Raw genomic sequence first — 26,663 nt, forward strand, 5'->3', positions numbered from 1 at the left:
CACGGAGGGTCGCAGTAGGTAGTAGCGGGAGTGGAGAGGACCAGGGTTCCTGTCACTGGGCATCGTCCATGCATGGATGGGCGCAGACTGGCTTGCCTTTGGCATGCCTTCAGGGCATATGGCCATGTCTGAACTGGGGTGGCGGAGTGAGCTAAAGAATGATGATGGATTAAACCCAGATCAGTTGACTGGGAGTGAGTGCTTGTAATGTTCAACACTCCGTCCATCATCCCTTTTGGTATCGCTTTGTTGGCCGTAAGTTGGCAGGGTATGCCCAGACGTGGCTCCCGTGCTCACTTTGCCACTGGATTCAAGCTAGCATGGCTGATGACGGCTGATTAACCAGAAACCGGTCCTAGGATGCTTGCTTCCGGTCCAGGGAAGACATGGCTTGGCAGTTCGGGCTGGACTGTTCCCATGAGGCACAGGGTCAGACTGATTTTCATATGGCCATGTCTGCACTGAGGTGGCGTAGTGAGCTAAAGAATGATGAGGGACAATGGGCAGATGGATAAGATCCCCTCCCCCTTTGAACTTATATTAAGGAAAGAAACCAGTGGCTGTCTGTGGCATCAGTTGCATGACAGCTACTGCAAGACAGTCCGACTCAAGACCATCTTGAGTGTTTTTAAAAAATGCAGTGCCATGCGGAGAGCATGTGGCATTGGTAGATTATCATTTCACACACCCGTAAATAATAAGTTTACACTCCCAGAAGTATTTAGAGACACTTGTATGGGAAAATGCAAGAGAGCGGGAGTAAATAGAATTGGCTGATTCTTTTCCCCCACTGGTCTTCGATCCTTCGAAGAACTGAAAGAAGATTTTACTTTGAATTGGCGGGATTTATTTAAATTTCTTCAAATGAGAGATCTTCTTGAACGGAAAGGAGGGGGACAGGCTAAATTTGGGAAAGTTTAAATTATTGAAAGGATAACCCAAAGTAAAGTAAGCAGCCCTCCCAGATGATATGGACAAACCTCCAAAAAATGAAAGGTGAAGGTAAGAGTGTCCGATGAGACATTTTTTATGCTCATGACTTATTGCAGTCGGTTTTGATATCTGCTAGGTCACAGGCACAGTTTTATAAAACGTGTTTCTTTTTGTATTATACACCTGACAAAATCTCGAAATGGAGGGGGCGCTAGAGTGTTCATATTTTTGCATCATGTCAGGTTTTGCAGAAATTTTATAAAGGTACCATAAAGTTTTTATCAGAAGTGATAAAAACTGAAATAACACATTGGGGCTGATTTTGATGCGGGTTGGAAAGCATTCCCACCCAGGGCCCGATTCTGATGCGGGTTTGAAAGCATTCCCACCCAGGACCTGATTCTGATGCGGTTAGGAACATGTGCTCAACCAAATTGTATCTGGAGGCATCCGGATGCATCGTACTCTCCTGATCCGAGTGGGTCGGAAACCATTTTCCAACCCGATTCGGTCAGGAAGCATTTCCAACCCGCATCAGACTCAGCCCCTGAGTGTGTAATCCGGCTCGGGACGTTTGAGACTAATCGGCGTAGGGCAGGCCATGAACTGATTTTTATTTCTATGGCGGTTTTACAGATGTGTATTGCGGCTGCCTGGGTGGATGTTAATGCACCGACTTATCAACAATGGCTTGGTAGGTCGTTAGCAATGTCTAGAAACAGCCATATATAGGCAAAAAGGGAGGAATCGGCGTAATAAAGGCATACAAATCTGGGACCCTCTCCGTGTCTGGATTCAAACTCGAAGTGGAAAATTAAGAAGAAGTAAGAATTTGCACTTTATTGAATCTGCACAAATCACATTAGGATAAATCTTCTTTTCCGGGATTATTTTAGTCTTTTGTAGTAAATTCAATTGTCATTCGAAATTTGAGATGGAAGCAGTTTATTGCCTTACATGAAATAATGGAAAGAACTTTGGGAAGTAGGTGAGGTATTAACTCTTACTCCTGTCTGCGTGGGGGAAGGGTGGGTTGAAAAATGCATAATGAAATCCTTCACCAAGGGGCCTGTCCAGAGAAGGGGCAGAGGAAGAGAGGCCCTTCCAGAGGAGGAGAGGAGGTGAGGCCTGTCCAGAGGAGGAGCAGAAGAATTGAGGCCTGTCCAGAGGAGGGGCAGAGGAGGAGAGGCCTGTCCAGAGGTGCAGAGGAGGGGAGGCCTGTCCACGAGTGCAGAGGAGGCGTGGCCTATCCAGGGGGTCAGAGGAGGTGAGGCCTGTCCAGGGGAGCAGTGTCTCTCTTCGGGGCCTGTGCATAGCACCTGGAGGCCCAGGGCAGAGTCAGTGGCGCTATATGGGGTGGAATCAACTCTGGGCTCCTCTGTCCTGAACGAGAATCCTTCACCGAGAGGCCTGTCCAGGGGTGCAGAGGAGGTGAGGCCTGTCCAGTGGTGCAGAGGAGGCGAGGCCTGTCCAGGTGTTCACAGGAGGTGAGGCCTGTCCAGGGGGCAGAGGAGGTGAGGCCTGTCCAGTGGTGCAGAGGAGGACAGGCCTGTCCAGAGGAGGAGAGGAGGAGAGGCCTGTCCAGAGGGCAGAGGAGGAGAGGCCTGTCCTGGGGGGGCAGATGAGGAGAAGCCTGTCCAGGGAGCAGAGAAAGAGAGGCCTGTCCAGGGGTGCAGCGGAGGTGAGGCCTGTCCAGAGGTGCAGTGGAGGAGAGGCCTGTCCAGGGATAAGAGGAGGTGAGGCCTGTCCAGGGGTCAGAATAGGTGAGGCCTGTCCAGGGGGGAAGAGAAGGAGAGGCCTGTCCAGGGGGCAGAGGAGGTGAGGCCTGTCCAGGGGTGCAGAGGAGGAGAGGCCTGTCCAGGGGTGCAGAGGAGGAGAGGCCTGTCCAGAGGAGGAGAGGAGTAGAGGCCTGTCCAGGGGGCAGAGGAGGAATTCCTGTCCAGGAGTGCAGAGGAGGTGAGGCCTGTCCAGGGGCAGAGGAGGTGAGGCCTGTCCAGGGGTGCAGAGGAGGAGAGGCCTGTCCAGAGGGCAGAGGAGGGGAGGCCTGTCCAGGGGGGCAGAGGAGGAGAGACCTGTCCAGGGGTGCAGATGAGGTGAGACTTGTCCAGGGGTACAGAGCAGGTGAGGCCTGCCCAGGGTAGCAGAGGAGGAGAGGCCTGTCCAGGGGTGCAGAGGAGGAGAGGCCGGTCCAGGGGGTCAGACGACGAGAGGCCCGTCTACGGGTGCAGAAGAGGAGAGGCCTGTCCATTGTGACAGAGGAGGAGAGGTTTGTCCAGAGGAGCTGAGGCCTGTCCAGGGGTGCTGAGGAGGAGAGGCATGTCCAGGGCTGCATGGGAGGTTACGCCTGTCCAGGGGTGCAGAGGAGGCGAGATCTGTCCAGGGGGTCAGGCAAGGCAAGGCCTGTTTAGAGGAGCTGAGGCCTGTCCAGGGGTGCAGAGGATGTGAGGCCTGTCCAGGGGTGCAGAGGAGGAGACGCCTATCCATGGGATCAGTGTCTTTCTTCGAGGCCTGTGCATAGCGCCCCGAGACTCAGGGCGGAGTCAGAGGCACTGGATGGGGTGGAATGAACTCTGGGCTCCTCTGTCCTTAATGAGAATCCTTCACCGAGAGGCCTGTCCAGGGGTGCAGTGGAGGTGAGGCCTGTCCATGGGGCAGAGGAGGTGAGCCTGCCCAAGGTGTTGCAGAGGAGGTGAGTCCGGTCCAAGGGGGTGCAGAGGAGATGAGTCCTGTCCAAAAGGGTGCAGAGGAGGTGAGGCCTGTCCAGGGGTGCAGAGGAGGAGAAGCCTGTCCAGGGGTGCAGAGGAGGTGAGGCCTGTCCAGGGGTTTCAGAGGAGGTGAGGGCTGTCCAGGGGGTGCAGAGGAGGTGAGGCCTGTCCAGGGGGTGCAGAGGAGGTGAGGCTTGTTGTCAAGGGTTGTGATACTGACAGTGCAGACACTCCTAGGAGCAGAACAATGAGATTTTTCAAATTCCACCCCTGGTTTTTCCACAGCCACCAACTGAAGAGTTAACTAGTGGCCGTGCGAACTCAGCCGGGGGAAAGGGTAATGGGACAGAGAAGAGACTGCCTGACCTTCTGTCTCTTCCACTCTACTTCTTCCTTTCTGCCTTACTCCGTTTTATTCCCTTCTTACTCCCTCTCTATCTTTAAGCATGAGTGGAAATCGCTGTAAAAGAAAAGAACACCATTACTAATTTCCTTCAATTCCTTCTTCACTTTCTTACTCTTTCTCTCTCTATTTCCTTACCCGGATTGCCTATGGCTTTTGCTCCTCTTCTATTCTACAATATAAGTATTTTATTCTATGGTAACCTGCATTATAAACAACATTTTAGCATCCTTTAACTCTGTGAGTTAATTTATTGTTTTTCACTCCTTCATTCTTTCACTCTTTGCCTTACTTTCTTATCTTCTGAATTCTTCTTACTTCTCCCTTAGAAACCTTCTGGAGCTTCCACAGTCAACCAAGCAACGAAGAAATCAGGAACTGAAGTATTCAATGGGTAAGTATTAATTCTTCACCTTATATATTTTTTCTCTATTTACTTTAAATTGGTATTTCTCTCTAGTTCTAAATTACCTAACTAGCCGACGCACCGAAGTGCTCTAACCTGCCCATAAGCCTGGCACAAAACTGCACTTTTTCTATCTAACTAGACTACAGAAAATCCGTTGATGAGAGCGTGGTTCTAAAATCAACCAGCGCACTTCACAGCTTGTCTAGACCTCGTGCCCGTGTCCAGTGCAACAGGACTAGACCGGCAACTTCCACCGCAGTCCTCCCTGTTGGTAGTACAGGGGAGAATGCCCGGTTCCGCAGTATAATCACCCGCAACCTTTTGCGAGCGGGTGATCTTTGCAATATCGGTTCAATGGCAGATACTGCGGGACAAAGAAGAGCTTTGATTCCTTTTTCCTGTACCCTGACTGTACCCCCTCGTATGGTTAAGCCTCCGGGTTGAGGTTTGTGAGCAGTTTACGAGTGAAAAATCTTAGTTAATCGGGGAGCATGAACATCTGATTGTTCCACCCACGACCTATCCTCTGGGCCAAAACCCTTCGAGTCTACAAGATAGAAGATTTTCCCTCGAATGGACTTTGAAACTAGGATTGTTTTAACTTCAAATTCTTCTCGTCCTTCCACTAAAATAGGTTCTCAGTTTCTCAATTCTTTCAGATGAGGTGAAACCTTTTTAAGGTGAGAAACATGAAACACTGGGTGTATTTTTAGATGTGGTGGTAGTTTTAGATTGAAAGTCATTGGATTCACTACTTGCTCCACAAGAATGGACCTATAAATCAGGTTTGAAACTTTCTATTTCATTTAAGCTTTAGGTTTCTTGTGCTTAACCAAACCCTGTCCCCTATAGTCAAATCTAGTTCAGGTCTTCTTTTTTTATCTGCACTTTGCTTGTAGCGTTCCTTAGCTTTCATTAAGTTCTTGGTGGCAGACTCGTGTACCTTGCTAAGATGCTGTACAAAGTTTTGTGCTGCAGGCACCGACACTTCTTTAGAGGAAACCACAGAATTTGGATGCCTTCCATAATTCAAGTAGAAAGGGGAAAAACCAGTAGAGGCATTCTTAGCATTATTATGTGCAAACTCTGCGGTCCAAAGAAGATCAAGCCACTCTGCCTCTTGATCCAAGAGAAACAGTATGAGATACTTTTCTAACTCTTGATTGGCCCTTTCAGTTTGACCATCTGTTTGTGGATGAAAACTCGTTGAATAACGTGTCTCAATTCTCAAACCCCTTGTGTAAGCCTTCCAAAAATAGGATAGAAATTGAGATCCAGATCTGTGATCAATGCCTTTGGAATGCCATGTTTCGTAATAACACTTTGACTGAATTGTGTGGCTATTTGTTTTGCAGATGACTTCCCTTTCTGGGCAACGAAATGCTCAATTTTTTAGGAGGCTTCTTCTATGACTAATACTGAACTGAATCCCTGACTAGAAGGCAATTCAACAATCAAATCCATAGTCGCAGTGTGCCAGGAAAATGGAGGGGTAGGCAAAGGTCTCAATAAACCCTTAGGAGCCAGCTTATCTATCTTCCCCATTGCACAAATCTCACAGACTTCCACATAAACTCGAACATCTTTGGACAACCCTGGCCACCAAAACTGTCTCCTTAACAACTCCTCCGTTTGATGGATTCCAGTTTGACAAGCCAAAGGACTGTCATGACAGTCGATCAATGCTTGTTGTTGAAGTTTTTTGATTGGTAAGTACAAGGCCTTGGAATGAAACGGTAATCCATCGACAATTTCTTGAGTTGACTCCTTCTCTGCCCAGGTCCGCATTTCTTCAGAAGTTAAGGCTTCATTGACCTTGTCTACGACAGTTTTCTCACTAGTGGCTCCAACAATCTAAGTTTCAGGAATTATCTTTTGATCTTTGTTAGATCTGGGGGTCTCTCGTTGGCACAGGTAGGTACTAGTGACACGCAGGGACCCTCTCCTCTGGTCAGGACAAGGGGATTACACTCCTAAAATAACCCCTGCTCACCCTCTAGGCTTATTTCAGAGGCATTGTAAGTTATGCAGTTGTGACCACATACGGTAACCCAGTGCCAACACTACAAATGGACACCACACAGGGTTTATATATAAAAAAAAAGTAGACTTTATGTAGTTACCACAAGACCATAAATGACAAAAATACACACTCTGATTACTTTAAGGTGGTAGATTTAAGCTTAGTTCAGTTCAGTTCTTAGATGCGACACTCTGCGTCAATGTACCTTAGGTTGCGTTGCGCTTCCACGAAAAGCAATGTCGCAGCGATGGGAAATGCAGCAAAGTTCAGGTGCAAAGAAATAAAGACGTGAAGATCTTCCAGATGCAGCACGCTTCTCGGGGATGCGAGAAGATCTCGGTTCGATGCCTGGACTACAGCGGCAACATCCAAGAAGCGACGGCAGCAGCTCCAGCGGTGACGCTCTTCACCCACGATGCGTGGAGCTTCCACACGATGCGACAACAACAGCGGCAACATCCAAGATGCGAAGGCAGCAGCTCCGACCGTGGCGCGATTCTCGGGGGATGCGAGGTGCTCTTGGTCGATGCGGTGCAATACGACAGTTCCAGCTGCGACACCCTCCTTCGGAGTTGCGACGGCAGGCACAGCGACGGCGACATGCTCCGACCTTGTTCCGAGATTCTTCTCCTGATGCGGTTCAAAGCGACAACTACATCGGCGACACCCTCCTTCGGAGTTGCGACGGCAGCAGCAGCGACGGAGACACACTTCCTCTTTGTTGCGACACGCTTGCCCCGATGCGGTGCAGTATGACGGTTCCAGCAGCGACACCCTTCTTCGGAGTTGCGACGGCAGGCACAGCGACACGCCTCTTCTCGTTGAGTCGCGCTTCCAGCTCCTTGCGACATGCCGTTCCTCAGAAGGCCCAAAACAGCAACAGGCACTTCCACAAGAACTCTGGGGAGCTGAGGGTGAAGTCTGTAGTCCCTGAGACTTCAGCAGGAGGCAAGCTCTTTTCCAAGCCCTTGGAGATCCTTCACAAGTTGAAAGCAAAGTACACAAAGTTAATTTCTCCTTCCTTTGCCAACAAGGCCACCCCTGCAGGCCAATCCCCCAAGCAGCACTTCAGCTTGGGAATAGTCTCTCCTCAGTTTCTTCAGGTTCCTCTCCTTAGTAAAGGTTTTTTCTTGTAGTCCAAAGTGATCTAATTTCATGGGATCAGGGTCCCAATATTTATAACCCAAAATCATTTGTTCTCTGAGGGGAGAGAGGCCTCTGCCCAGTCCAAACCAGTTCTGAAGCACTCTGTTTACCAGACTTCTCCTTTCCTTTCACATACAGGGCATGCACATCAGACGCCCCACAGGAAGGGGAGCCAGCATTGTGGAAGGCATGTACAGTCCTGGAGCACTTTGTTTACAGGACTCCTTCTCTTCTTTCAGTGTGCAGGGCAGAGACATCAGCCGCTTCCCAGGAGGTGGAGTCAGCATTGTGGAAGGCAGGCACAGCCCTATTCAGAGTTCAGGTGCAATTCTTCCCTCCCATCTAGATGCAGATCTCTCTATTCACCACTCAGTGACTCATCCTGTCTCTCGGAATCCCCCAGCACTGTCACTCACAAAATAAGACAAAGGAATACACAACCTAGAAGAGGCAGGCTTGAAAGGTTAGGCAAGCAAATACCTACTTTCTAAAAGTGGTATTTGCAAACACAGAATATTAAAACCAACTTCACTAAAAGATGTATTTTTATTATTCTGAGTTCAGGCATACTAAACTCGAATTTCTACCATGTTCTCTGAGTCAGTTAGGATTATAAAATATAACAATTCTAACAGCCCATTCTGGCCTATGGAAAACAGGTAGCCTTGCAATAGTGATAAAACAAAAATGGCTGTAATTCACTATTAGGACATGCCACACACATCAGGGCTTGTCCTACCATATACTGACAATGCACCCTGCCTACCATAGGGGTGTCTGATATGAAGAAAGGGGAAGGTTTAGGGACTGGCTAGTGGGTGCACTTGCCCAGTCAGCATGACAGTACCACACTGCACACAGGCTCTGCAATGGCAGACCTTAGACACATTTTACAAGGCTGCTTCTGTGGGCGGCACAACCAGTGCTGCAAGCCCAACAGCAGGATTTGGAATTACATGCCCAGGGCACACTTAGTACACTAGACTAGGGTCTGATAAGTACACCAAATAGCCAAACATGGAACCACTGATTAATACATTAATTTATAATAGGGAGAGCATATGCACTTTAGCACTGATCAGCAGTTTCAAAGTGCCCATAGTCATTAAACCAATAAAAACAGGTCAGACAAAATACAGGAGGAAGGCAAAAAGTTTAGGGATGACCCTGCAAAAAGGGCTAAGTCCAACAATCTCTAATGGGACTCTTTCTTCCATCTGTGTCAATGCGAGACAAGACATCTACCTCTCCATTATTTCTTCCCGGCCGATAATTATTACAAAGTCATAATTGGCGAAATACAGGGACCCCCTAAGTTGGCATGCTGTGAGGGTTCTGGCAGACTTCAGAAACTGAAGATTCCGGTGATCGGTGAATACCGTCACCGCATGTTTTGCTCTGAGAAGGTAATGTCGCCATTCTTGGAATGCATCTTTGAAAGCGAGTAGTTCTTTATCCGAAATAGTATCAGTTATTTCCACTGGTTGCAATTCTCTAGAGTAATATGCCACCGGATGCAACTGTTTGGTCTCTTAGTGTCTCTGTGAAAGTACCCCTCCGACGGCCTGTTCAGAAGCATCAGTCTCCAGGTAAAACGTTTGCTTAGGATCTGCATGCAGAAGAATTGGCGCAGTGGACAAAACTCTTCTTCAGGAACTGGAAAGCATCTTCTGCCTCGGCAGACCATTAAAAAGGTAGTCCTTTCTATAGCAATTTAGTAATTGGAGGTACCTTCAGGGAAAATTCTTGAATGAATCTGCGATAGAAATTTGCAAATCCGATTATGCTCTGAATTTCATTCACAGAGGTTGGAGGAGGCCGATTTAAGAACGCCTTATTCATTTTAGCATCCATGGTAAGACCTTCTGGAGCAATTACAAATCCCAGGAAATCCACAGGTTTCACTCCAAAAGCGCACTTTTCAAGTTTTACGTAAAGCTCGCTTTCCTTCAGGCAATTCCAAACTCTATTGACCTGTTACTGATCTTCTTCTGATGAGGAATAAATGAAAATGTTTTCGATGTAAACAATCGCGCATTGATCATTGAACTCCTTCAGGACATCATTAATTAAGTACTGGAAGGCTGCAGGAGCGTTGCTCAAACTGTAGGGCATCACTTGGTACTCATATAATCCATACTTTGTTCTGAATGCTGTTTTCCATTCGTCTCCACTTCTCATTCAAGTTAAATGGCACACCCCCTGTAAATCTAACTTCATGAAGATTTTGGCATCTTTTAGTTGATCTAGAAGAACTGAAATCAGGGGAAGAGGATAACGATTCTTTATTGTAATCTTGTTCAAGGCACAATAATCTATACACGTTTTCGGATCTCCGTCACGTTTCGGAACGGAAAATAACAATGAAGAAACGGGGACTGTGATTGTCCTATTAACCCGTTTTCTAAGTATTTCTGAATGTAATCTTTAAGATGCCGGTTTTCAGCTTCAGTAAGCGCATACATTTGGCTACAATGAAGGTTAGATCAAGGTTCCAAATCGAATTTTGCAGTCATACTACGGATGTGAGGGCAACTTCTTTGATTCCAATTCACTGAAAACTTCAGCAAACTCTTGATATTCTACCGGAAGACTCACAGTTTGCACCTCATACACCATCATCTTTTGCTCGCATAATAAAGCTGCTGGATTTCCAACTTGCTCTTTCTGCTCTTCTCCGAAGCAATTTTCCAAACAATAACTTAAGTTAAACGTCACGGTTTGATCACTCCAGTTAATTGTTGGGTTGTGTTCAGTTAACCAAGGCAAACCCAGGATGATTCCAAACTGCGGAGCATCGATCAAGGTAAATTGAATCTCTTCCTTTTGATCTTCGACAGAGACAAGTTCCACAACTTGCGTGTGACTGGTTATTTGGCCAGAAGATACATTTGTACCCTCATACCCTCAACAGCACTAACTGCCTCACTTCAATTTTTAGGTAATGCCTCAGACCAATTTTCAAGGGATATTTGAGGTGACAAAAGTTCCCCGTAGCACCGGAGTCCAGCATTACGGCCACTCCTGAAAGAACTCTGTCTCAAGATCTTAGGGTCATCGTCAGAATGAGGTGCGGAGCGGACGATTGTAGAGTAATGGCCACTTGATGAGAAATTGGAGTTGAATCCTTGTTAGAAACCACCAGCCCAACTCTTTCTACTGGTGGTGCAGAGAGTTTTCCTTCTTGAAGGTTTTTGGTATCTTGGGACATTCCTTTACAAAATGTCCACTGATACCACAATAAAGCCATAGATTATTCTGTCAACGCTTTTCTTTCTCTTCTTTGGAAAGGGGGCCTCTAATAGTTCCAATTTGCATAGGTTTGACTCCATGTTCATTATCACCAGATTTAACAACCTCTGCTCTGATTCGGTCAAAGTGTGGTACACTGGGTCGAAATTCATGTCGTCTTTCACCCCTTCTTTCCGTTTGTCTATAATCTATCTCTAAAACGAGATCAATCAAAGCTGAAACTTTTGTATGGCGATTTGGGATCTGTGACAAAGCATCCTTTAAGTCATCTTTCAAACACCGATAGAACAAGGCTGCCCTTTTGGCCTCCGGCCATTCAGTTTCTACGACAAGTTTGTTAAATTGGGCCAGCTAAGTGACAAGCTTGCGATTCCCTTGCCTCAACTCCAGTAATTCATTATCCGTAGCATGTGCCTCCTTCCGACGATCGAAAATTCGCAAAACCTCTTTCTTGAATTCCTCGAAGTTATATAAAATTGGTGAGTCTTGGGTAACCAGGGGCATTGACCACGAAGCTGCGTCTCCATTGAGATACGACAAGATGAAAGCTATACGAGATTGTGCATCTGGGAAGACAGTGGGCCGACACAAGAAGTACAACGAGCACTGAGTTAAGAAAATGTGTGCCTTCATTTCAAATTTGATTACCTCATTTTTCTCCCTGACTCCTATCAACTCTTGTTGAATCTCCTTAAGAATATTTCCTAAATTTATTTAATTGAACCCTTTAGCCATTCTGCTCGGGTGAGTATTGACGTGGGCACTTCACTCTGTCAAGGGTCGTGGTTACTCACAGTGCAGACAGTCCCAGGAGCAGAATGATGAGATTTTCCAAATTCCACCACTGGTTTTCCCACATCCCAGCCACCAACTGAAGAGTTAACTAGTGGCCGTGCGAAACCAGCCGGGGGAAAGGGGAATGGGACAGAGAAGAGACTGCCTGACCTTCTGGCTCTTCCATTCTATTTCTTCCTTTCTGCCATACTCCATTTTATGCCTTTCTTACTCCCTCTCTCTCTTCAAGCATGAGGGGAAATAGCTGTAACAGAAAAGCACACCATTACTAATTTCCTTCAATTCCTTCCCCACTTTCTTACCCTCTCTCTCTCTCTCTCTCTCTCTCTCTCTCTCTCCCTCTATTTCCTTACCCAGAGTGCCTATTGGTTTTGCTCCTCATCTATTCTCCAATGTAAGTATTTTTTTCTTTGGTAACCTGCATTATAAACAACATTTTAGCACCCCTTTAACTCTGTGAGTTCATTTATTCTTTTTCACTCATTTGTTCATTCACTCTCTGCCTTACTTTCTTATCTTCTGAATACTTCTTACTTCTCCCTTAGAAACCTTCTGGAGCCTCCGCCATCAACCAAGCAATGAAGAAATCAGGAACTGAAGTATTCAATAAGTAAGTATTAATTCTTCTCTTTATATTTATTTTTTCCTATTTACTTTAAATTGGTATTTCTCTCTAGTTCTAAATTACCGAACGAAGTAACCGATGCACTGAAGTGCTCTAACCTGCGTCTAAGCCTGGCGCAAAATTGCACTATTTCTATCTAACTAGACTACAGAAAGAACGTGACTAATCTCTGAAAATCCGTTGGTGAGTGCCTCGGTTCTAAAATCAACTGGCGCACTTCACAGCTGGTCTAGACCTCGCGCCCATGTCCAGGAACTCAGGACTAGACCGGCAATTTCCACCGCGGTCCTCCATATTAGTAGTACAGGGGAGCATGCCCGGTTCCACGCTATAATCACCCGTGACCTTTTGCGAGCGGGTGATCTTTGCAATGCCGGTTCAATGGCAAATACTGCGAGACAAAGATGAGCTTTTATTCCTTTTTCCTGCGCCCTGACACCTGTCCAGGGGGTGCAGAAGAAGTGAGGCCTGTACTGTGCTGAGGAGGTGAGACCTGTTCAGGGGGTGCAGAGGAGTTGAGGCCTGTCCTGGGCCGGGGGTGCAGTGGAGGTGCGGCCTATCCAGAAGGCCTATGCCGAGGGATTGAAGGGTGGTGTGTCGCTGGCATCTATAAGTGATGCAGTCATATCATTGCCCCCCAAGCCTGGAAAAGACCCTGTGAGTGTACATATTATTGCCCTCTGCCACTGCATAACAATGATAATAAATTCCTGCCTGAGGTGATGCGACTCGGCTATCCCTCCTACTAGAGAAAGTAGTCTTCCCTGTAGAGTTGGGATCTGTCCCACTTAAATCCACAGTGGTTTATCCACAGACGGTATTCGCAGTATTCGCAGTGCTGCATTAGGTAAACCCAAACATGAAGTCAGCTGATGCCGATAAGGCGTTTGACTCCCTGGAGTAGCCTTTTATGATCGAGATGTGTAGGTGGCTTGGTATGTCAGGGAGTTTGAGATCACGTATGAAGCTGCTGGGCACACAGCCTATGGCCTGCGTTTACCTAAATGGGCTCAACTCAGACGCCATTCAGATCGCCTGAGGCACAGGGCTTAGTGTTATAATTTCTGATGCCTTTGTCTCAAACTGGAGAGTCGCTAATTTGAATCCTGGTTGGTGCACTTGGGAATAGTGACTTGTATATTTTTACAGTGCTGTGACGTCTGCCTGTGAGAGACAGTACTTTGAATAGGAAAGCCAATAGTTTAAAGAAAGAATTAAACAAAATATAAAATAGGCTACACAAATTATAGGATGGGCAGTACAGAGTATAAGATCAGTCGAGCATAATTTGCAAAAAGAGAAACTTGTAATTTCTTATTGTGCTATCAGACGTTACATTTTTAGTAACCGCAATCATACTGTAGCTAGTGTTAACCTTTTTTTAAGGTTTCCATGAAAATACTGCATTAAAGAAGTACTGGTAACACCCTCACAGTAATCTTAAAAAGAATTACTCTTTGTCATCATGAACCTCTAGGTTTGTTGTGCCCTCTGGTGGTCTGCTCCATTGCCCGCACTCATCTAGTGCAGCTCAGTGATGCCAGCACAACTGGAACAGCCTGGCAGGGCCAACACATCTCAGCTATAAAAGTCCTGCTCGTTGGGTGGCAGGAGCTGCCAGGCAGCAAGGATCCCGAAGTGAGTGTCCACATGGCAGTTTGTGGATCGCGTTTGCAACCCAACCCAACCATATCAGGATACTTTGCCGCAACCACACAAGCAAACTGGCCCAGTAGTTACAAGTTAGCCATGGCGGTTCCGGGCCATTGCGTACATTTTATTTATTTATTTATTTATTTATTGCATTTATATGGCGCAACAGCTACCCTGAGGGTTTCCCGGCGCCCTGCATCTGTATTACTGGTAAGAAAGCAGGGGACAATTATTGATCAAACAGCCATGCTTTCACTCCTTTGCGAAAGCGTAGATAACATGATTCTAGCATTAGTTGAAGCCGGTGCTATAAAGGAAAAAGAGCAACTTCCTAGTCGAGCCCTTTTTACCCTGGGCACAATGAATTTCGCTTGATTTATTGAGCGTAAATTACGCGTGGGCAAGTATTTCTGTATCATTTTACATAGATACTCCGGGGCTGCTCCTGAGCTGATCCTGTACATATAGCACAGTGGTTTGAACTTTACTCTGCTGGTCACTCTCAGCCAGTGTAGATTTTTAAGATGTTCTGTCATCATCGTGCGTCCTGGGAGATTAAGGAGCATTCTGGCCGCGGAGTTCTGGACTACTTGCAGTTGGTTCAGAGTGCTATTCGTAACTCCTAGAAATTGTAGTGTAGCTCCTATTTTCCCAATAGGCTCTGCGCATTGGAATAGTACCTACAGCAGTAAAGGCCTAGGCCAGACGTTAACTAGGTCTACTACTGTCGATACTAGACTTAATTTTTGGGTTTGCCAGCTAAGCTCAGAGTTCGCTAGAAACTTTCTCGAATGTTCAAGGAAGGAATTAACTCCCCTGATTAGACAAGAAGGGATTTAGTTTCTGACAACCATAGAACATGACAACTTTGCTCTCCCCTAATCAAGAGTCAATCTCAAGAGTCGTGTGAGCACAAGGCAATTATTTTACTCAGTCAGTACGTGCATTCTTAGTCTCATCAGAATGTAGAGAAAAGGAAGAGACGGGCGTGTTCAATAAAAGATGTTATTTATTGATCAGTCTCTTTTCTCGTACAAGAGAAATGGATCGATATTATTGCAATACTTATAGTTAAGTAAAGTGCATACATTAAAAGCAATAGTATAAAATAATACTGTAAAAACATTGATATGGTTTCTGAGCCATATGATGTTTAAAATGATTAAAATATATTTACATACACATATACATTTGACTAAACGTACTCAACTGGTGTTTCTAAATACGCCTACCCCGTGTACCTGACCTAAGTCTAATGCGTGGGCGGGAATAGAAAGTTACAGTTTAAGTTAAGTTTGTTTTTGCCAAGTGAATAACTAAAGAATTCTCTGTGAGGGGTTATTCAGTTCTGTACCTGGAATTTAGGATGGATGAGGAATGGTATCTCTTTCTCTGCTCTCGATATTCCAGGCTGCCTGCGAGGGCTGCCCAGAAACGCCGGTGCTGGGTCTCTCGGCTTGAGATAGCAGCGCGTCTCTCAGCGCGTCAGGAAGGCGGGGCTGCTGCCAGCGGGGTCTGCTTCTGCTCTCGGCTTCGGCAAGTATGGCTGCTCCGTCTTGTCACCACGCGTGTGTTTGCATAGGGCAAGGTCGGCAATATTTATACCTTAAAGGTGCCGAGATTGACGTAAGGATGGACATAGGTACGTCAATAAAGATGTCATACGACTTGCTCGTTAGCACATTCTTTACTAAAGTTCTCTGTGAAATCAAAACAATGGCCGCACGGATTGTCCAGGTTGTCATAGGTTTGATTTGTTATGAGAACGTCGTATGCCTTATCAGGGGCTGGAGGAATGTCGCTTGTCTAATTAGATCTCAAGCGTTATGACCTAATCAGATAACACGTTCCTGTGCCGTAGTGTGACTGCGTCAGATAACGGTATCTGCATCATGGGGGTTTTCTTGCCTCATGGGCTGACTGTTAGTTAACTTGATAGTTAGTTTAACCAGAATAGGGTCAGGAATAGGGGGACTGATTCAGAACCTATAGAAATACACGACACCCACTCCACGCTAACTATGGTCATATCTACTAATCTATGCATAGTATAACATAGTACAACATACTATAGAGTATAGTGTATACCTTACCACCCCAAAATACATAAATGCATTTCGAAATTTTCAAATATACTGAAAAATTGCAGTCATATATATTGTATGCACTTAAGCTATGAATTAAATGCAAAATTAAACACGCATTGTTATGCATTATTGCTTATTGGTATATGAGAAATACACATGAAATGGCTCTTAATATGGCTATACAGAAAGGAAGTTCGAGACCATTTCATCACATAATAAAATATTTGGGAACATCCCAGCGGGCAGCTAAAGTCTATAAAGTATCTAAATATAGAAATTTTAGTTCTCTAGGAATAGTTTCTTACTTTAAGCAGAAGATCAGTGTCCTGGGAAAAAATATGTAGAAAAATATTTTATGGGGCTTGCTGAAAAATTGCTGTCCGTGAACTGGAGTGAAATTGTTCATGTGACTTTATTTTTAAAGTTGAAGGCCGAATTCAGGGAACGCCGTGTGCGAGTTTACTCAAAAGTCTCTATTTCTGTTCTGGAGAGAACATCATATCATTCAGGCTTTCGAAAAAACTGTCAACAGCTTCATGGGAAAGTTCCACTAAGTCGGAAATAGGGGTAACCATGCATTCGTGCGCATGATTGTCTCCATTGACATTCTGATTCGCATTGCTGACAGAAGGTCGTACCTGTTCGATGCTGCTTTCATCTTGAACTTCACTACTCTTCAATCGTAGTGGTGAAGATTCCAGGAATGCCGTCATCAGGATTGGCAGCCTTTGAGGGCAGCACAAAGCGTGAACCTTGGTAGGAACCACCAGTGTATCTGCATCCACTGGCGCATCCGATTGTAGCGTCAGACAGGTGTCTAACACGCATTCTTCTCCGCATAGCAGACACCTTAGTACAGGTAAAACACACCTTTGCCACATTGGTCGAAATGATAGAAACCAAGTCATGTTTAGGTCTCTAAGCCGGGAGAGTCCCAGGATTTTTGATATCCGGTCCCGGTATCCAATGGCTAGGATCGTATCTTCCATTGTCGCGAGAGTTTGATCTGTGACATGGGTTGCCATAACGAAAAATAAGGACTAGGAATAGGATTCCTGCAATTAGTCCCAGGATCAGGGGAAGTCCGCCAAAAATCGAATGGACGAAGTCTGGAAAAATACCCAGTATGGCTTTGAATGGTGTTAATGCCATCGAAAATACTGTCTTAAATACTTTTGAGACCCCAGTGGTATCAGAAATATTTAAGATTTCGCTTAGGATTTCCGCGAAATGTACGGGGGAATTAGTTGATAATAATGTATGTATCTCTGCAGTCGTCCTTGCGACTTGTAGATCATACGTTTCTTTTGATGACGTGAGCCTTGTAGGCGTCTGAAGAAGCACTGTTTTCATTCTGCTTAAAGTGTCTATTCGAATAGAAGTAATTTTCAAACTGGGCCATGCCCTTGCCTCCCTGTCTGGAAAGGAGCTGGGGAATAAAGAACGTCCACAGCACTTGACCTTCGCCGTTGTAGTTACTAGATAAGGAGTCCCGGGCATAAGACTGCAACATCTGCGGTCTACAATAAGAATGTAACTCCCATTATAGAGTCTTTGAAAGAATGGTTCTATTTCAGTTGCAGGTGCGCCTTGCTGGTGACATGAAAGGTTGTATGAATTCCCTTCACAGGCTCCGTGCAAACTAATACCGTTACACAGAAGCGTGCCGCTTAGTGACATAGCACAATTGTTGCCACTAAGAAACACTTTTTGTCCTTTATTACTGACACATGCATGTGAATAGGGCAGGTTCCAAGTTGTTTTAAGGTACCCCTTTCCCAATTTCTCGTACATGCCAGCCTGTATATATTTTTGGCAGTATTGAAACCTGAAGGTTGAGATTGGAATATTTATGATTCCGTGGATTATCCATTCACTGACAGGTCGTTCTGACATTGTCATTGGTAATCTTTCTAGTTTTTCAATGCTCAAGATTGTATAATCAGCACCCTTTTGCGCCATACCGATTTGTCTATCAGTAAGGTTAAAGATTTGGAATAGTGACGTTGTGTTGATTAAACGCCAAGGCACATAGCCTGAACGCAGATTTTGTAACGTCCAGCCAAGCTGTACAATAGAACGCAATTGTGACTGACCATGTTGTAATAACAGTAAGTCTTGCGATAGTATATCGATTGCTGAAGACACAATGCTGTCCAATGAAAAAATTCTGGAGGACAGAGTCATTAACCCATTGTCCACTACAGAAAGTGATTTTTCCAAATTAATACGGTCAATTTCCCGTATTCTTTCTGCTGTCTCAATTTGAGTAACCTTCCAGGCCTCATTGTATGCTGCATATACAGAGGCTGCTATGAAACGTTTTTGACGCTGTTTGCGTGGTCCCAGTATGAAATCACGCAAGTCAGCACCATCAGTAAGTAAAGTTAGGTGTTGCTTAATTTCAGGCAGTGTGGAAGTCTGTAGCCATTGAAGGCATAATTTGCCCACACTGTAGGTTGTTATTATACCTGGGTGATGTCTTTGGGGATATCTAGGGTCTGGCCTGGTCATTTTGAAACCCTGTGTTTTATTCAGGAATCTATCTTGACAGTAATTTGTATCTGTGGGCCAGATCAACCATTGTTTCCAATCAGGATGTGTTCTGTTTTGGTTTAATATATGGTTTACGTCTATCTCTTCATCCGTATCAGAGCTATTGCTAAACATTGTTGGCTTTGGAATAGACGGTTTATTTAAATCTTTGATTTTGGCAAAACCAAGACAGGTGGTTTGTTGAACAGTGTCATTTAAAAATATCATTTGTTCTGGGATCATGCAGGCTCTAAACAAAGCTTCTATACCCTGTACTTGCCATTCTTTTGTACCCCAAACACTTTTCAAATCAACATTTTTGTCCCAATAATAAAATCCAAAAGTATTCATTTTTTCAAAGAATGAATCTGAATATATCAATTTTGTGTTGGTTATCATGGTTTTCATCCCTGTCTTGTTTGACAATTTAAAATAAAATGTTTCAGCATTACTTGTGTTAAAACCTGAAAAATATGAATATTTGTCATACACGGTTCTAGAGCTCCCTTTTGGAGGTGTAGCACAATGTTCCCATTGATTATAATTTAAAACATTTCTAGGTTGTGCAGATTTATGCAAAAAATGGTTACCATAATGGTTATAGCAATACATACTATCATAATTTGTAGAACCTTGCAAATAATCATGTTTTGTAAATTTAGCAGACATTACTAAGTCAGACATCATGTTGTTAATACTTTCGAAGTCCCAATCATCAGCAAATGAGTTTGGTTTTGCAAAATCACTCAAGGAGATCTTGATTTGGTGTGGATATTTCAGGATCTCGACCGGACCATAAATTTCATAGTCAGTGTTGTCCCAGGCTACCCCACCAGGTATAGGATTGGCTGTGAAGTTGGCTGAAGAAAGTTCTCTTTTCTCGACGTGTGAAGATGTGTGTGGTTTGAGGATCAAGTTGATGTTCTGACTTGCTGTGTCCATTTTAGCATATTTTCCCTCAATGAAGCGTCCCAAAGTAAATACCATGATGAGCCAAAGTATGAGGATAAATGCACCAAAACCCACCCAAAATTCAATCCATGGAGAAATCAGATATGTTTCTTTCAGTTGTTTCAAAAGTTCCTTCGCTTTGTCTTTAAAGGATTTTGATGATGGCTGTGTCTTTGATTCACTGAAGCCGTCAGAGGAATCATCGAAGTTGATGAAGTAACCGGATGCAGTTCTGTCAATTGTTCCAATTGGTTCAGGATTTTTGTTTTTTGCATTTTCACTTGGTACTTCAGTATAGATTGGTGTGTCTCTGCTAAATGTCTTTATTTGGGTTTTCAGAGGTCTGAGTTCTATTGCATTGTTGCATAGTCTTTCTTGTTCTTCTGCAGGCGTTTCGATTGTGATGAGCCTTTTTGATAGGACCTCTGTGCTGGTAGCAAACCTTGGTGTTCTGCTACTTATTGAGAGTCCACTTGGCCTACTGTTTGTTATCGGCCACATGTTGTGGTTTTACCAGGTCGCTGGATACAACTCGGTTCTCCTTTTTACCAGCAAGTGGCGGTAGTACAACTGATCTTGTCCCGTTGACAGACAAGACAGGAACTGCTTTTCTGTAAGAAGGCCCAAATTCCTTCTTTACCACGATCTTCTCCCTGACTAGATCCCCGACTTTTGGAATCCAGACAGGTCTTGCTGGGACAGGTGGTGATTCTTCAGTGGTCGTTGGCTGTTGTTTCAACTGTATGTTGCTCAGGTCTTTTCTTGTTTTGTTTAAGTCCTGCAAAATAGCCAAACGGTCTTTGACATCAAAGGTTTTTTCTATTACCACTGAAGTCTGACTATCAAGGTCAGAGATCAACATCCTAGTTCCGAATAATAATTTGTACGGACTGAATCCCTTCAGAGAATTTCTTGGCAAGTTATTTAGACTACGTTGGACACTTATTAGATGTTTGACCCACCCAGCTCCCGAACCTAATACCTTTGCCGTTATAGATTGCTTTATGTCACGGTTTTTTCTTTCAACAATTCCGTTCCCCTCAGGGTGAAATGGACAAGAGTACCGCAATTGCACGCCCATGCTGACCATGGCCTCCTTATAAGCCCTAGAGCTAAAAGCAGGACCATTGTCCGAATGCAGCATGCCAATTGCGTATGTGCCGATAAAGACTCGCAAATCTTTTATAACAGTTCTGGCGTCAGCCGTTCGCTGGGGCCACATCCATATGAATCTCGTGCATGAATCCACTGCGACCAAGATATATTTATAGTTACCATCCCTTTGTAAGGGACCGCAGTGGTCTAGATAAACACAGGCTAATGGTTTATCCGAGATTAGAAGGGGCGTCTGTGCTGGACGTCTCACCGTTGATACTTTCATTTTTTGACATATTTCACATGCTAGAACATAGTTCCTTGTTTGTCTTCTCATTTGTGGCCACCAGTATCTCTGTTTTAATAATGATACTGTGGCTGAGACGCCAGCATGAATAGAAGCAAGCCCTTCGTGTGCCGCTATTATTAGTCCTAACCTATGTTCCATGTTTGGAATTGCCCTATCCCCCACTCCAGGGATTCGAGCAAAAGGAACATTGTTTGCATCAGTTATGTATGAGTATTTTACTGGAAAGCCTTTAGGGAGTGGTTCTATCGAATCCTTTTCTGAAGCGCTGACAGCTTGTAAAATTTCGCTGTCTATTTTTGTTTTTGACCGGGTGACGGCAGCTACGGAAGCCGTTTGCACAGCTGCCTTCGCGGCCTCATCGGCCAATGAATTCCCTGCAACGTGAACGCCATCACGTTGATGACTCAGTGTATGTATCATGTGAGTCTTTGGTAGTTCTTTTTGTAAAAGAGCTACTTGTTCCCAGAGCATTTTATGCTTGATTGTGCCACCTTTCGCATCCTTGAACCCGTTCTGAAGCCAGATCTGCAAGTATTCATTATAAGACTGAACGTAATAATACGAATCGCACACTATGAGTGTGGGGAATTCCCGATCGGTATTTTCAAGCGCCATCTTGAATGCTAGTAGTTCAGCTCGCTGAGCTGTACAATCTCCTAGGGATTGTGTTTTAGTGAGGGTTGGTTTAAATTTCCCTTCGTGCCAACGACCTTTAACAATCGCGCACGCAGCACTGTAAGCTTGTTTACCCCCTACTGCGGGTTGTGCTGATCCGTCTGTATATATTATACAGCCGTAGTGATCTAGAGGCAGAATTTCGGTTGGCGGAGGACATTCAAATTCATATTGGAGAAATTCTTGTGTTTTTAAATAAGGATCAAATTCGTACACCACGTCTGTTGCAGCAAGAGAGTTAGCCCATTGTATCCATCTCGGATGGAGTGCTTTAGCATTTGGAATGCTTGCCTTTGTTACCGCCTCTAAGGCTGGTATTGGTGTCACGATTACTATTCGTTTACCTTGTGCCAGGGCTCGTTCTTTTGCTATAGCTGTCTGTGTTGCTGTAAGAATTTTTTCCGTTGGGCTAAATTTCATTTCAGCCTTAGTGTACAAGTGTGATTTGAATGCAATTGGTACCTTTTCTCCTTCATTAGAAGTCAGGTATGTGAATCCGCATCTCCCTGGGATGACTCGGATCACAAGGTTGCGTGTGTTATCACGTGTTTCTAATTTTGTTTTAATTAGCATGTCTGTTTGTAAGGATCTCAAAATTTCTGTGTGTGTTTGAGTCCAATTGGATCTTTTAAAGTCTGGTTTAATTAGATCATAAAGGGGTTTGACCCTTTCTGCGTAATTTGCAATGTATGTTCTTCCGAAATTTAGGAAGCCTAGAATTGACTGTAGGTTTTTTAGTGTTTTAGGGGCTTGGATTACTGCACATTTCTCTAGGAAATTGTCTGCCAGGCTTTTGCCTTCACTTGATAACTCATATCCTAAGAATAGGACTGTCAGATGGGCAATTCTGGACTTTTTGAAGTTGAATTTGTAACCCTCTGCAGCGAACCCAAGTATTATGGTGTTCACCCTTTTCAAGTGAGTCTCCAAGTCATCATCTGTTAAGTAAATGTCATCGACATAAGATAATGCTTCATCATCATATAGTTGTAGTAATTCTGTTACTCTCGCTGAGAATACCCCCGGGCTGTTCTTGTACCCCTGGGCTAACCGACAGAATTGCTTTTGAGTGCCATTTACTGAGAATGCAGTTAAATATCTGCTCTCTGGTGCTATGTTTTGACAAAAGAATCCATTGGAGATGTCCAAGGTTGTTTTGTATTTTTTGCGCACTATGTTATTCATTAGTGCAGCACTGTGTGAGTTTTGCACTGCAAAAGTTTTGCAACATGTGTTAAGGTGTCGGTAATCCAAAACTAGACGATATGAATTGTCTGGTTTGGAGACCGGAAGCAAAGGATTGTTCATTTGTGAGGTGCAAGTTTCAATCACCCCCTGGTATTCTAGCTGATCTAGTATTTCATTTACTTGTTTTTTAGCTTCTTGCTTAATTGGGTACTGTCTTTGTGCAGTAGGTTGTGATTTTAACTGGATTTTGTGAGGAGGAGAATCCTCATCCCATCCTACATGATTTTTATATAAAGCAGGTGCTAAGGCCACTGCCCACTTTCTAGCAAGTGTGTATTTTTTATGAATCGGTATTTGATTCGAGAAGGCAGGCATAATTACTTCTTCGCCATGAGGGCATTCCCTGACAAACTCTAGTGGCCAGTCTTTTTCAGCTAGAAGGATGTCATAGCCTTTGGACAGGTTATCCCAAAATAGTCCCCTAATTTTCCTAGTCTTATCTCCCTCTATACGTAATGTTATCTCGTATATCTTGTGGGGCTTGCTAACTCTGGTGTCTGCAGTTTCCACTTGAAGGTATTCATTCGTGTCCACTGTCTCCAGATGATTCATAAGGACTTTGCGAGCTATGCTCACCTCTGCTGCGCTGTCTAGCATTGTCTGAGCCCATTCTCCGTTTTTCAGTTGTGTCCTCAGTATTCTCGGCATTGTTAACTACCTTGATACTGGCTACCTTCTTTTTTGGAAATTGTAATTTCTTTTTTAGCTGAGCAGGTTCCTTGTCTTTGGACTTGGCGTGCTCTTCTGATCGTCCTCTTCTTTCCGATTTCTGCGAGGAAGTCTGAAAAGATTGAGAGGGACGTGTATCAATGTCTTGATATCTATCAGGTTTTTTAATATTACCCCTATTTCTAAGGTTATATCTATTCCCAGAGGGGTCACTCTGCGGTGACCTCTGTCTTTGGTTTGGAGATTTCTCTCTTCGCCTGGGAGACCTCCCTCGGGACTGGAATTTCTTTTCTTTAGGATTGGATTGTTTGTTTCCATCCCAGTTCTTTTTTGGTGAATTATTATTAAAAAATATTTTTTCTGGACTTGTAGTCAGTTGCGGTTTTACTGGTATTCCACCTAGACTATCTCTGCCTAGTTCTTCATAGGATTTTTCTATGATTCTGGCAATTTCAGCTGGTTGGTCTGCTATATCTGTCTCTTTTAACCTCTGGCGGATCGCCACGTTTGCTGCCTCACCTTTTATGTTGGCTAATAATATAGCCGAGACCTGCTTGAAGTCTTTTAGTATTTCATACCAAGGGTTAAAGCAGGTTCTGGACCGTATTCATCTTGAATTTGTTTTAGCACATCTGGTATTACCGAAATGGATGGAACACCGTGCGTTTTTGTGTAGATGGAGGCAAAGACTGTACCCCAAGTGTCACAGTCCTCTATGTGTGGTGCGATTCCCATTGGGAGACATATAGTCAGAATCCTGTGTTTTTCCAGCGGGGTGGTGTCAGGAAACACCGCCTCTATTTGGGTGATTTTCTGTGCCAACCAGAATGGTATTTGTTCCTGTTTAGCTGGAACTTTACCTAGGCAGGATTGGATGTTCTGTGGTGTAATTTTATTTGTGTTCCCCTGGTGAGGGGTCAGCTGTGGAAGTTTAATCGCTGGCTGAATTGTTGAAGTCCGCATTACATACTGAACTAATTGTCTATGAATTTTTAGTAGTTGTTTTAGCTGTATTAACAGCTCTGCTGTAGACATTCCTTCGATGTCTGGGTGTGGTGTGTATCCGGCCAAGACCGGCCACGTTGCTCCTGGTCTACCTAAAGGACCGAGCCTTGTAAAGTGATTGTTATGTTTTAGGGCGCCATCAAATAAGAGCAAATGCTCTTGGAATTTGAGTGGTACTTCCACCTCCTCGAAAGGAGTGTACGTTTCAGGAGGTTCTTGTTACAGCATTTGCTGCTGGAAAATGTATCCATGAATAGTATACCTCTGTCTGCCGATATTCGTGTGCCTCGATTACGAATATGACTGTGCCACCTCTAGGTGCCAGTCCATTTTCTATAAGTTTTAGAGTTATAGATCTCCTTTTGATGACCGGAATGAGTATTATTTCCGCGTCTGCTGCTTGCATGGTAGCATCAGCATCTGCGAGTTCAGTAGCTAATCTAACTGCCTCTCTTTCATCATCACTCTCTGCCATTTTACAGACAGGATGGTATTATGTTTGTTTGCAGATCAGGTTTCTTTATGGAAACAGAGATTAGATGCACAATATTTTGGAACTGTTTATCCTTCAACGTTGACTTGACCAAGAACCATACATAGGAGTTCCCTCCTGCGAGGTTTTGGAGGATATAACCTTTCACCCACTCCAGACGTCTTTGGAGTATAATGGAAAAAGGGGTCTGAGTGAGAAAGCACGACTGAGTTACTCTAAATGTCTTACGTTAGTTTTATCGCCCTTTCCAAACGCGTTGGGCGCCATGCAGTGTAGCTCCTATTTTCCCAATAGGCTCTGCGCATTGGAATAGTACCTACAGCAGTAAAGGCCTAGGCCAGACGTTAACTAGGTCTACTACTGTCGATACTAGACTTAATTTTTGAGTTTGCCAGCTAAGCTCAGAGTTCGCTAGAAACTTTCTCGAATGTTCAAGGAAGGAATTAACTCCCCTGATTAGACAAGAAGGGATTTAGTTTCTGACAACCATAGAACATGACAACTTTGCTCTCCCCTAATCAAGAGTCAATCTCAAGAGTCGTGTGAGCACAAGGCAATTATTTTACTCAGTCAGTACGTGCATTCTTAGTCTCATCAGAATGTAGAGAAAAGGAAGAGACGGGCGTGTTCAATAAAAGATGTTATTTATTGATCAGTCTCTTTTCTCGTACAAGAGAAATGGATCGATATTATTGCAATACTTATAGTTAAGTAAAGTGCATACATTAAAAGCAATAGTATAAAATAATACTGTAAAAACATTGATATGGTTTCTGAGCCATATGATGTTTAAAATGATTAAAATATATTTACATACACATATACATTTGACTAAACGTACTCAACTGGTGTTTCTAAATACGCCTACCCCGTGTACCTGACCTAAGTCTAATGCGTGGGCGGGAATAGAAAGTTACAGTTTAAGTTAAGTTTGTTTTTGCCAAGTGAATAACTAAAGAATTCTCTGTGAGGGGTTATTCAGTTCTGTACCTGGAATTTAGGATGGATGAGGAATGGTATCTCTTTCTCTGCTCGATATTCCAGGCTGCCTGCGAGGGCTGCCCAGAAACGCCGGTGCTGGGTCTCTCGGCTTGAGATAGCAGCGCGTCTCTCAGCGCATCAGGAAGGCGGGGCTGCTGCCAGCGGGGTCTGCTTCTGCTCTCGGCTTCGGCAAGTATGGCTGCTCCGTCTTGTCACCACGCGTGTGTTTGCATAGGGCAAGGTCGGCAATATTTATACCTTAAAGGTGCCGAGATTGACGTAAGGATGGACATAGGTACGTCAATAAAGATGTCATACGACTTGCTCGTTAGCACATTCTTTACTAAAGTTCTCTGTGAAATCAAAACAATGGCCGCACGGATTGTCCAGGTTGTCATAGGTTTGATTTGTTATGAGAACGTCGTATGCCTTATCAGGGGCTGGAGGAATGTCGCTTGTCTAATTAGATCTCAAGCGTTATGACCTAATCAGATAACACGTTCCTGTGCCGTAGTGTGACTGCGTCAGATAACGGTATCTGCATCATGGGGGTTTTCTTGCCTCATGGGCTGACTGTTAGTTAACTTGATAGTTAGTTTAACCAGAATAGGGTCAGGAATAGGGGGACTGATTCAGAACCTATAGAAATACACGACAAAATAGGACGTTA

At 44.4% G+C, this 26,663-nt stretch overlaps 1 protein-coding gene across 1 annotated transcript in view; it reads left to right on the forward strand.

Annotated features, from left to right (window-relative positions):
• The window catches only part of LOC144806639 (uncharacterized), a 72,819-nt gene that overhangs the window by 10,009 nt on the left and 36,147 nt on the right, over positions 1 to 26,663 (forward strand). The window contains exons 2-3 of the mRNA XM_078672956.1: positions 4,371 to 4,435; positions 12,212 to 12,276. The gene's annotated coding sequence lies outside the window, so the exon portion shown is untranslated. The remainder of the gene's footprint in view (positions 1 to 4,370; positions 4,436 to 12,211; positions 12,277 to 26,663) is intronic.

Source organism: Lissotriton helveticus (assembly GCF_964261635.1).
Source record: "Lissotriton helveticus chromosome 1_1 unlocalized genomic scaffold, aLisHel1.1 SUPER_1_unloc_92, whole genome shotgun sequence".
NCBI lineage: Eukaryota > Metazoa > Chordata > Amphibia > Caudata > Salamandridae > Lissotriton > Lissotriton helveticus.